Genomic DNA, 12,638 nt, shown 5'->3' with positions numbered 1-12,638 from the left:
TTGTTTAGAATAACTGTTCATTCAGAGGAGGCGTCCAAGAAGACCCCAATCAACATCTAACCACCTTCCTGAGGATATGCGATACTGTGAAGTCTAATGGTGTTCATCCTGACACCTATAGACTACTTTTGTTCCCTTTCTCACTCAAGGATAAGGCATCTAAATGGCTGGAATCCTTCCCTAAGGAGAGTTTGACAACCTGGGAAGATGTGGTGAACAAATTTTTAGCTAGATTCTATCCTCCTCAAAGAATCAACAGGCTGAGAACTGAGGTTCAAACTTTCATGCAGCAGGATGGTGAGACTCTATATGAAGCATGGGAGAGGTTTAAGGACCTAACAAGGAGGTGTCCACCAGATATGTTCAATGAATGGGTGCAGCTACACATTTTCTATGAAGGCCTTTCTTACGAATCAAAGAAAGCAGTAGACCACTCATCCGGGGGATCTCTGAACAATAAGAAGACCATTGAGGAGGCTATAGATGTCATTGAAACTGTAGCAGAGAATGACTACTTCTATGCCTCCGAAAGAGGGAACACTAGAGGAGTGATGGAGCTAAACAATGTAGATGTTCTGCTGGCCCAAAACAAGCTCATTACCAAGCAATTAGCTGACCTCACCAAGAAGATGGAGAGGAACCAAGTAGCAGCAATCACCACCTCATCAACAACCCAAGAGGGAGTGAATGCAGAGGCAGAGAGTGAGCAGGAGCAAGCCAACTACATTGGGAATTCACCTAGACAAAATCATGACCCATACTCCAAGACCTACAACCCTGGTTGGAGGAATCACCCAAACTTTGGGTGGGGGAATCAACAAGATCAAAGCCAAGATCAGAGACGTCACAACCCCAACAATAATGTAGCTCACCAACAATTCACACAGAGAACATATCAACACCACCATAACAACACCTCTCCACATCCATATCAAAACCAAAATAACACTCCTTATCCTTTTACCTCCAATCCCAACCTACCATCATCTGATGACAGACTCTCAAGGATTGAGAACCTGCTTGAAGGCATATGCCAAGAGATCCAAGACAGTAAAGCATTCCGAGAGGAAGTGCAGTCCAATATGCAGAATCAAGATGCTGCCATCAAGAAACTTGAGACACAAATTGGCTATCTATTCAAGCAGATTTCTAGCCACAACCTTCGCAGTGATACTGACTCACACAAAAGGGAGGAGTGTCAAGCTATCACCCTTAGGAGTGGGAAGGAACTGAAGGAATTCTCCCAGAAACCACAAGAAGAGGGCTCAAATGAAAAGGGAGAAAAGCAAGATGGAGCTCAAGCCTCCACTTCGAGTTTGCAAAAAGAAGAAGGGATGCCAAAACTGGATGTCCCAAGAGTTCCATACCCTCAGCAATTGAAGAAAAAGGGGGATGACAACCAGTTTTTGAGATTTTTGGAAATCTTCAAGAAACTACAAATCAACATACCCTTTGCTGAAGCAATAGAACAAATGCCACTCTACGCCAAGTTTTTAAAGGAGCTAATGACTAAGAAGAGAAGCTGGAAGAACAACGAGACTGTGATACTAACCGAAGAATGTAGTGCTATCATTCAGCACAAACTGCCCCAGAAATTGAAGGATCCCGGGAGTTTTCAGATCCCTTGTATTATAGGGGAAATCACGGTGGAGAAGGCTCTTTGTGACTTAGGAGCCAGCATCAATTTAATGTCAGTAGCTATGATGAGGAAGATGAAGATCGAGGAGGCTAAACCAACAAAAATGGCCTTACAACTGGCAGACCGATCGTTCAAATTCCCTCATGGCGTAGTAGAGGATTTGCTGGTGAAAGTGGGAGACTTCATATTCCCGGCAGATTTTGTAGTGCTGGACATGCAGGAGGAAGCCAAGACCTCCATCATCCTGGGAAGACCGTTCTTGGCCACTGTTGGAGCTGTCATTGATGTCCAAAAAGGTGATCTCACCCTGAGAGTGCACAATGAAAAGATGACATTCAATGTGTTCAAGGCCATGAGTTACCCACCAGAACAATTGGGGGAATGTATGAGGTTAGACTCACTTGAAGAGGAAGTGCAGGAAAGTTTTGAAGAAGAAGAGCCTGAAAGGTTAATAGAGGAGGAGTCTACATCGAGTGAAGAGGTTGCAACAACAGAGATTCGCATACAAGGTGCACTAGAGGAAGAGAGTGAAAAGATAGAGGCACCAAAACTTGAGCTCAAAGCACTGCCACCCACTCTCAAATATGCATACCTAGGAAAGAATGAAAGCTACCCGGTCATCATAAACTCATCCCTCAGTCAAGATCAAGAGGATGAATTACTGCAAGTATTGCGGAAGCATAAGGATGCCATTGGATGGACCCTTGCTGACTTGAAGGGAATCGGTTCAGCCATATGCATGCATAAGATACTGTTGGAAGATGATGCCAAACCATCCATTCAATCTCAAAGAAGGCTGAACCCGATCATGAAGGAAGTGGTACAGAAAGAGGTTATGAAGCTATGGCAGGGAGGAGTAATCTACCCGATCTCAGACAGCCCCTGGGTTAGCCCCGTGCATGTCGTGCCCAAAAAGGGAGGAATCACTGTAGTTCCCAATGAGAAGAACGAACTAATTCCTACAAGGACCGTCACAGGATGGCGGATGTGCATAGACTATCAGAAACTCAATGAGGCTACACGAAAGGACCATTTCCCCCTCCCATTTATGGATCAGATGTTGGAAAGACTCGCAGGACACGCATATTACTGTTTTCTTGATGGTTATTCAGGATATTACCAAATAGTGGTTGATCCCAGAGACCAAGAGAAAACTTCATTTACTTGTCCATATGGAGTGTTTGCCTACATGCGCATGCCATTTGGGCTATGTAATGCACCTGCGACTTTCCAACGCTGCATGCTTTCTATCTTCTCAGATATGATAGAGAAATTCATTGAAGTTTTTATGGATGATTTCTCGGTATTCGGAGATTCCTTTACTAGCTGCCTGAGTCACCTTGCCTTAGTATTGAAAAGGTGCCAAGAGACCAATCTGGTCTTGAATTGGGAGAAATGACACTTTATGGTGACAGGAGGAATAGTCCTTGGCCATAAGGTTTCTAACCAAGGCATTGAAGTGGACAGGGCTAAAGTGGAACTTATTGAAAAACTTCCTCCACCCAGTGATGTCAAGGCAATTAGAAGTTTTTTAGGGCGTGTTGGCTTTTACAAAAGGTTTATTAAAGATTTTTCAAAAATAGCTAAGCCCTTGAGCAATCTCCTTATATCAGATACACCATTTATCTTCGATGAAACATGTATGTTAGCATTCGAGCATTTGAAAGAAAGATTGTCATCTGCCCCTATCATTTCCCCACCTGATTGGAACTTACCCTTTGAATTGATGTGTGATGCATCTAATTTTGCAGTTAGGGCAGTGTTAGGGCAGAGGAAAGATAACTTAGTTCATGTGATATACTATGCTAGCAAAGTCCTTAATGATTCTCAAAGAAATTATACCACTACTGAAAAGGAGTTGCTAGCCATAGTTTTTGCATTTGACAAGTTCAGGTCATACCTCATTGGTGCTAAAGTGATTGTTTTCACAGATCACACAACACTTAAATACTTGTTTGCCAAGCAAGAATCGAAACCAAGACTAATAAGATGGATCTTATTGTTGCAGGAATTCAATATTGAAATCAGAGACAAGAAAGGAGTAGAGAACAAGGTAGCAGATTACCTATCCAGAATCCCTCATGAGGAAAGTGGAACACATGATACAAGCGTGAATGAGCTCTTCCCTGATGAGCAGCTGATGACAGTTCACAAAGCACCATGGTTCGCAGACATTGCCAACTTCAAGGCAACTGGGGCCTTACCTCCAGAGATCAATAAACATCAAAAAAGGAAGCTCATGAATGATGCAAAATACTTTGTCTGGGATGAGCCATATCTCTTCAAGAAGTGTTCAGATGAAATCCTTAGAAGATGTGTTTCGGAAGAAGAAGGATGAGAGGTCTTATGGAATTGCCACGGCTCATGCTATGGAGGCCACTTTGGAGGGGACAGAACTTCAGCAAAGGTGTTACAAAGCGGATTCTTTTGGCCCACCCTTTTCAAGGATGCCAAAGAACTAGTAAAGAGCTGTAATGAATGCCAAAGATCTGGAAACTTGCCCAAAAGAAATGAGATGCCACAAAATTTCATCTTGGAACTGGAACTGTTTGATGTGTGGGGAATCGATTTCATGGGACCATTCCCAACCTCATATTCAAACAAGTACATCTTGGTAGCAGTAGATTACGTTTCCAAGTGGGTAGAGGCTATTGCAACCCCAACGAATGATAACAAGGTGGTCATGAACTTTCTCAGGAAGAATATCTTTAGCCGGTTTGGAGTCCCACGAGCACTCATCAGTGATGGAGGGAGCCATTTTTGTAACAGACCACTAGAAGCTCTTCTCCTACGATATGGGGTAAAACACAAGGTGGCCACGCCTTACCATCCCTAAACAAGTGGGCAAATGGAGATATCCAACAGAGAGCTAAAGAGGATTCTGGAAAAGACTATGGGTGCATCAAGAAAGGATTGGTCAAAGAAGCTGGATGATGCTCTTTGGGCATACAGAACAGCATTCAAAACTCCACTTGGAATGTCCCCATATCAACTGGTGTATGGGAAAGCTTGTCATTTACCATTGGAGCTGGAACACAAAGCTCTCTGGGCTCTCAAGATACTAAATTTTGACAGCATTGCTGCTGGTGCAAAGAGGATCCTGCAACTGCAAAAGATGGAGGAATTTAGATCTCAAGCCTATGAAAATGCTAAGATTTATAAAGAAAAAGCGAAGAGAAGACATGACATGCATCTGGCACCAAGGAGTTTTGAAAAGGGGCAACAAGTACTCCTTTACAACTCCAAATTGAGACTGTTCCCTGGCAAACTCAAGTCAAGGTGGTCAGGACCCTTCCTTGTCACAAAGGTCTCGCCATATGGGCACATAGAAATCATGGATGAAGGTTCAGAGAGAACGTTCACTGTAAACGGACAAAGACTCAAACATTATATGGGCAACATGGGGGAAAACCCCAGAGTAAAGTATCATCTCAAGTAATTGAGGAATCGTCGAGCTAGCAACGATAAAAGAGCGCTCTGTTGGGAGGTAACCCAACCTCAGGTAGTTTCCTTTTCATCTTTATTTCAATAAAGGTCACAAGTTGTTTCCCATGTATTGTGAGGAGCTAAGTTTGGTGTTCCACACTAAAATAATCCAAGAGTGAAAGTGTAATTCTAAGTTTGGTGTTCCACCAAAGGATCTTAGTTAGAATCACACTCCACTCCCAAAGCACATTGCTAGCTCCAACCAATCAAGGGAAACCACTTAGATGTAGTTAGACTTTAGTTAATAATTGTTTTGTTAATAACAAGATATGAGGCTCTCTGCATATATGCAAGATTTTGTACTGGAAAAAGAACTAAGTTTGGTGTTCACACACCAAATTAAGTTCAGAAGTCACAAGCATACATGCAAGCTAACTATTTTTCAAGTGCTTTGGGAACAAGCAACTTCCAATAACTTTGCAGGAATCTTATGAGGAAATGGTGCACCTTCACCCAAGGAAGTGAGGTAGCAAAGACTAGGATGATGACAAAAAGAGGGCAACTAGAAACCATCACCCGAAGGTTGTATTGTTACTTAATTCCATGTACTTAGAATGATGAAAGTTGGAAGTCCGAATGCACTTTTGATTAATAGTTACTCGTTAGTTGGAACCCTTTTAAATTCTGTCTTTTAAGTTTTTCATTGCTTAGGTCTAGGATTGCTAGTTTGAATGTCATTACTGCATCATTTCCTTACTTAATTGTATGCTTGTCCTTTTGAATCAAATGAAAAGAGAATGAGTGTTTTATAAAAGACCAGAGTGGAGTTCATACTATGGAGTAAGTTCCTGAGTTTGTGGTGTGGTCATAAGTTAGCTAAGTTGGTTCAACCACAAGGTGGGAAGACAACTATCTGTCATGAATCATATGCTTGAACACACCCCATGAGACTAGCTAAATAATAAGATCCTAATAATAAAAATGGAAAGAACAATCAAAGTTGAAGAATAAAAGAAAAATAGCAAGAAAAGAGGCTAGGCACCAAGGGTTTGAGTCTTGAGGGATGTGTCTGTGGTGTTCCTGTACCAAGGATCTTCTTGGATTACTAAGCTCTCAGGGGTGCTTTATCACCTGGTAACTTGGGTTAACTAACCCGGGATTATCAGCTGAAAGTCTACTATCAAGAGCAATCTTTGCTACAGAACATTTAGTAACCCAAAGAGGTGCTGGACACCAAGACCTCAAGGAAAGAAAATAAACAAACCATGTGCCTGTGGTGTGTATGTATGGGGGAGAGACTTGAGGAAGTAAGTCCTTAGGGGTGCTTCAACACCTAGCACCTTAAACCAACTGGTTCGGGAGTGTTGGCTGAAAGCTTATTCTAAAGAGTTGCCCCCTTACAGAGCACTTAGCCTAAGAACACAAATAAGCCCTGAAATGACAACAAAAGGATCAATGAATAAAAGTCTCATGGGATGCAATCAAGTGAGTATTCTAGAACATGATAAAGGTCTGAAAGCCAGTGAAGGAATGAACCTAAGTAGCTATGCATGAAACCACCATAAAACCAGGAACATGACTTCCATAAGAATGACTCATTTCTCTTGGCATTCCATTCATCATTCTCTTGTTCCAGTACTTGCTTAGGGACAAGCAAGCTTTAAGTTTAGTGTTGTGATGCCAGGGCATTTTGGCCAGTTTCACTGACCTTTTCTTTACTATTTTTAAGGTAGTTTCATGCATTTTCTTAGAAAATAAGCTAGTTTTGGGTAGATATTCACTTACATCTTGATTCAAGCATACATTGTGCACTTTACATGATTTCATGAGAATTTTGCATGAATTATATGACAAATTGGATGATGCATGACTCATGACTTGGACTAGAACTTTGATGCACTTTGTTGTTTGATTTCAGGATAAAGGAAGCAAAGAAGAACCACGTTAGCAGTCACGTTAGTCCCTTTAACGTGACCTCTAACGTGGAATGGGTGCTAACTTGCAAAGTTAATGAGAAAAGTAATCGCCAATAACGCCCTCAAAGCCATCATAACCCACGTTAAGAGTCACGTTAACTAAGTTAACGTGAACTCTAACGTGGAAGAAAGAAAATGGAGCCAACGTTAGTGACACTTACCTTTGTCACTAACGTTGGAACAAGCTCATAAGTGGCCACGTTAAGAGCCACGTTAACTTAGTTAACGTGGACTCTAACGTTAAGAAGCAAAAGAGAAGCCAACGTTAGTGACATTCACCTTTGTCACTAACGTTGGCCAAGCCTCCATAAGCCACGTTAACTCCCACGTTAACTTAGTTAACGTGGAAGCTAACGTGGAGAGAGCAATTGATAGCCAACGTTAGTGACACTTACCTTTGTCACTAACGTTGGGGTGAACCACCAAGAGCCACCATGAGCAATGTTAACTCCCACGTTAACTTAGTTAATGTGGAAGCTAACGTGGATAAAGAGATGATGAGCCAACGTTAGTGACACTCACCTTTGTCACTAACGTTGGGGATGGCTAGCATTACTACGTTAGAAGCAATGTTAACCTAGTTAACATGGACTCTAACGTGGGAAAGGGGCATATTGGAACGTTAGTGACAAAGGTAAGTGTCACTAACGTTCTCGAAGAATTGGCAATGCTACGTTAGAAGCCACGTTAACCTAGTTAACGTGGACTCTAACGTAGGGACAATGGAGGACTCTCCACGTTATTGGGAAAGGTAAGTCCCAATAACGTGTGCGAAGGACCAAGAGGCAACGTTAGTGGTCACGTTAGTGCCACTAACGTTGAAGTCAACGTGATCATATTTGGGTTAGAAACGTTAGTGAAAAAGGTGATTGTCACTAACGTTCTCGAACCCACACTTTCACTTAACGTTGACACCACTAACGTCCTGAGTGAAAGTCCCTGCCTACTTCACCTTTTCTCTCTGCAAGAAAAGCTAAGCCCAATGAAAAGGATAACTGCTTCGAACTCAAGATTCAGAGGCCCATACCCAAGACTTGAAGAGCCAACTAGAAGATGAGAATAGTAGTATATATAGGAGTAGCTTTGAATTAGTTAAGAGGAGAGTTGGAAACTTTAGGGAGCCTTTGGCATAGAGCTACTCTCTGTATTTTACTTTCTCTGCACTTCTAGTTTTACTTTCATAATGTATTCTCCATCTTGGTTTTCATTTTCCAGAGCTATGAACAACTAAACCCCTTTCATTGGGTTAGGGAGCTCTGTTGTAATTTGATGGATCAATATTAGTTTTCATTCTCCTTCTTCTATCTTTTCTCTTGATTTTACTAGAAAGCTTTCGATCTTCATCCAATTGGGTAGTTATCTTGGAAAAGAAGCTATTCATACTTGGATCTCTTCTGAACCTTGAAAGAGGAATAAAGAGATCATGCTAGAAATGCTTTCTCATGCTGGACCAAATTGGGTTTGGATGGATATGTGACTATAATCCTACCAAAACTTGATTTGGAAAATGCATGTGGTATAATCAGTGACCATACTTCATCTCTTCTCATGAGCAATTGACCAAGGAATTGGCTATTGATCAAGATTTGAGAGATTGAATTACCAAGAAATTGGAATTCGATCACTTAAGATTGCCAAGGAGATCAATGAATGCATTGATTGAGGAAGAGATGAAAATGAACTTGATCCGGAGAATGCAACATCTCCTGAGCCCAATGAACTCCCCATTTCTGATCTTACCCATTCTCTTTAATTTCTGCCATTTACTTTTATGAGCAATTACCCCATTCCCGTTTAAGATTCTGCAATTTACTTTCCGCCATTTACATTCAGCTCTTTATTTCTAGCATTTACTATTTCTGCTATTTACTTTCCCGCCATTTAATTTTCTGCAAATCTCAAATCAAATTCTGGTTCGCTCAACTAGAACATTCCTCTAATTAAAGTTGCTTGATCAATCAATCTCTTTGGGATTCGACCTCACTCTATTGTGAGTTTTTACTTGACGACAAATTCGGTACACTTGCCGAAGAAAATTTGTTGAGAGACAAGTTTTCCGCGTATCACTTCTACCTGTCATACAACCAATAAGGCACAAGCAAAAAGGATAGATGCAGACAGTATTTTCTGCAGAAATGCTGTTAGTGTGAGTGATACAATGTATCAAACAGTTAGTGGGTCAATTAACTAAATAGTAAAAAAAAATAATATGCAGATAGCACCACAAATGGGTGAGAGGTAAAGGGAAGGAAATAACTAAAATGAAATAACTAAAACTGAAAGTAAATTACTCAGATGGAACTAAATCAAACAAAAGAAAAGTGCTTAATCTAGTTATCCACCAATTTAATTATTGTTGATACAAAATCAATCCGCGGTAACGGCGCCATAAACTTGATGCACGGAAACTTGTCTCTTAACAAATCTCCCTCGGCAAGTATACCGAATTGTCGTCAAGTAAAAACTCACAATAGAGTGAGGTCGAATCCCACAGGAATTGATTGGTCAATGATGAGCGAATAATTTATACGCTTTTTGGCATTGTTTTTACATAGTTTTAGTATGATTTAGTTAGTTTTTAGTATATTTTTATTAGTTTTTAATTAAAATCACATTTCTGGACTTTACTATGAGTTTGTGTGTTTTTCTGTGATTTCAGGTATTTTCTGGCTGAAATTGAGGGACCTGAGCAAAAATCAGATTCAGAGGTTGAAGAAGGACTGCAGATGCTGATGGATTCTGACCTCCCTGCACTCAAAGTGAATTTTCTGGAGCTACAGAACTTCAAATGGCGCGCTTCCAATTGCGTTGGAAAGTAGACATCCAGGGCTTCCCAGAAATATATAATAGTCCATATTTTGCCCGATTTTAGATGACGCAAACTGGCATTGAACGCCAGTTCCATGTTGCAGTCTGGCGTTCAGCGCCAGAAACAAGTTGCAAAGTGGAGTTCAACGCCAGAAACAAGTTGCAAACTGACGTTCAACTCCAAGAATGACCTCTCTACGTGTAAACTTCAAGCTCAGCCCAAGAACACACCAAGTGGGCCCCAGAAGTGGATTTCTGCATCATTTACTCAGTTCTGTAAACCCTAGTAACTAGTTTTGTATAAATAGAACTTTTTACTATTGTATTTACATTCTCTTTGATTAGTTTTATGCTATCTTAGACCTTTATGGGGGATGGCCATTCGGCCATGCCTGAACCTTCATCACTTATGTATTTTCAATGGTAAAGTTTCTACACACCATAGATTAAGGTGTGGAGCTCTGCTGTTCCTCAAAGATTAATGCAAAGTACTACTATTTTCTATTCAATTCAACTTATTCCGCTTCTAAGATATTCATTCGCACTTCAATATGATGGATGTGATGATCGTGACAGTCATCATCATTCTCAATTTATGAACGCGTGCCTGACAACCACTTCCGTTCTACCTTAGATTGAATGGATATCTCTTGGATATCTAATACAGGGGACCGAGTCTGAGTTATTAGTGTCTTCGAGGTATAAGTTAGAACCCATGGATGGCCATTCCTGAGATCCAGAAAGTCTAAACCTTGTCTGTGGTATTCCGAGTAGGATCTGGGAAGGGATGGCTGTGACGAGCTTCAAACTCGCGAGTGTTGGGCGTAGTGACAGACGCAAACGGATCAATGGATCCTACTCCAGTATGATCGAGAACCGACAGATGATTAGCCGTGCCGTGACAGAGCATTTGGACCTTTTTCATTGAGAGGATGGGATGTAGCCATTGACAACGGCGATGCCCTACATAAAGCTTTCCATGAAAAGGAGTAGGATTGATTGGATAAAGACAGCAGGAAAGCAGAGGTTCAGAGGGACGAAAGCATCTCTATACGCTTATCTGAAATTCTCACCAATGAATTACATAAGTACCACTATCTTATTTTATATTTTATTTATTTTCATCCACTATAATTTCTTAATACAATTTAATCCGCCTGACTGAGATTTACAAGGTGACCATAGCTTGCTTCAAGCCGACAATCTCCGTGGGATCGACTCTTACTCACGTAAGGTTTATTACTTGGACGACCCAGTGCACTTGCTGGTTAGTTGTACGAAGTTGTGAAACAGATATAAGATCATGAACGTGCGTATTGAGTTTTTAGCACCGTTACCAAGTAATGAAATGATCACGATTTCGCACACCAAGTTTTTGGCGCCGTTGCCGGGGATTGTTCGAGTTTGGACAACTGACGGTTCATCTTGTTGCTCAGATTAGGTAATTTTATTTTAATTTTAAGCTTTTTATTTCTTATTTTCGAAAAAAAAAATTTCTTCAAAAAATCTTTCAAAAAAAAATTTTTTCTATTGTTTTCGAAAATTATTTTAAAATTTTTAAGAATGAATTCTAAAGATTCAAAATGGTACGCTGAAGTTTGGCTGGCCATCAAGCTTTGGACTAACATGGTATGATTCCTGGAATCTTGATTGAGGACTTTGAATTCATTGCTTCCTTTTCCCTATATGTTTTCGAAGAATAAAAATATACAAAAATCCAAAAAAAATTAATAAAATCATAAAAATAAAAAAATATTTTATGTTGTTTGTTTGAGTCTTGAGTCAATTTTTAAGTTTGGTGTCAATTGCATTTTTTTTTGAAAAAAAAAATTTATGCATTTTTCGAAAATTCATGCATTCATAGTGTTCTTCATGATCTTCAAGTTGTTTTTGGTAAGTCTTCTTGTTTGATCTTGATGTTTTCTTATTTTGTGTCTTTTGTTGTTTTTCATGTGCATCTTTGCATTCATAGTGTCGAAATGGCGCGCTTCCAATTGCGTTGGAAAGTAGACTTCCAGGACTTTCCAGCAATATATAATAGTCCAACTTTGGCCAAGAATAGACGACGTAAACTGGCGTTCAAAGTGTTCTTGGTGTTCATCTTGACATTCATAGTGTTCTTGCATGCATCACATGTTTTGATCCAAAATTTTCATGCATTGAGTCTTTTTAATGTTTTTCTCTTTCATCATTAAAAATTCAAAAATCAAAAAAATATCTTTCCCTTTTTCACTCATAAATTTTCGAAAATTTGAGTTGACTTTTTCAAAACTTTTTAAAATTTAGTTGTTTCTTATGAGTCAAATCAAATTTTCAATTTAAAAATCTTATCTTTTTCAAAATCTTTTTCAAAAATCATATCTTTTTCATTTTTCTTATTTATTTTCGAAAATTCTAAAAATATTTTTCAAAAATCTTTTTCTTAATTTTATATCATATTTTCGAAAATATCATCAACAATTAATGTTTTGATTCAAAAATTTCAAGTTTGTTGCTTTCTTGTTAGGAAAGATTCAAACTTTACGTTCTAAAATCATATCTTGTGATTTCTTGTGAATCAAGTCATTAATTGTGATTTTAAAAAAATCAAATATTTTTCAAAACTAATTTCAATCACATCTTTTCAAAAATATCTTTTTATCTTATCTTTTTCAAAATCATATCTTTTTCAAAAATTTGGTTTTAAAATATCTTTTCTAACTTCTTATCTTCTTATCTTTTCAAAATTGATTTTCAAATCTTTTTCAACTAAGTAATTGACTTTTTTGTTTGTTTCTTATCTTTTTCAA

General features: G+C 39.3%; 1 non-coding gene across 1 annotated transcript; it reads right to left on the bottom strand.

Annotated features, from left to right (window-relative positions):
- Positions 1-257: 257 nt before the first annotated feature.
- LOC148576822 (small nucleolar RNA R71) lies at positions 258-364 on the bottom strand. Its single transcript, XR_015904663.1, has one exon. It is a non-coding gene; the product is annotated as a small nucleolar RNA R71 (small nucleolar RNA).
- Between the last annotated feature and the right edge of the window lie 12,274 nt (positions 365-12,638).

The sequence above is a fragment of the Arachis ipaensis genome, chromosome B1, assembly GCF_059453495.1.
Source record: "Arachis ipaensis isolate K30076 ecotype BB chromosome B1, ASM5945349v1, whole genome shotgun sequence".
Lineage (NCBI taxonomy): Eukaryota > Viridiplantae > Streptophyta > Magnoliopsida > Fabales > Fabaceae > Arachis > Arachis ipaensis.
This window is presented reverse-complemented; position numbering and strand designations above follow the sequence as displayed.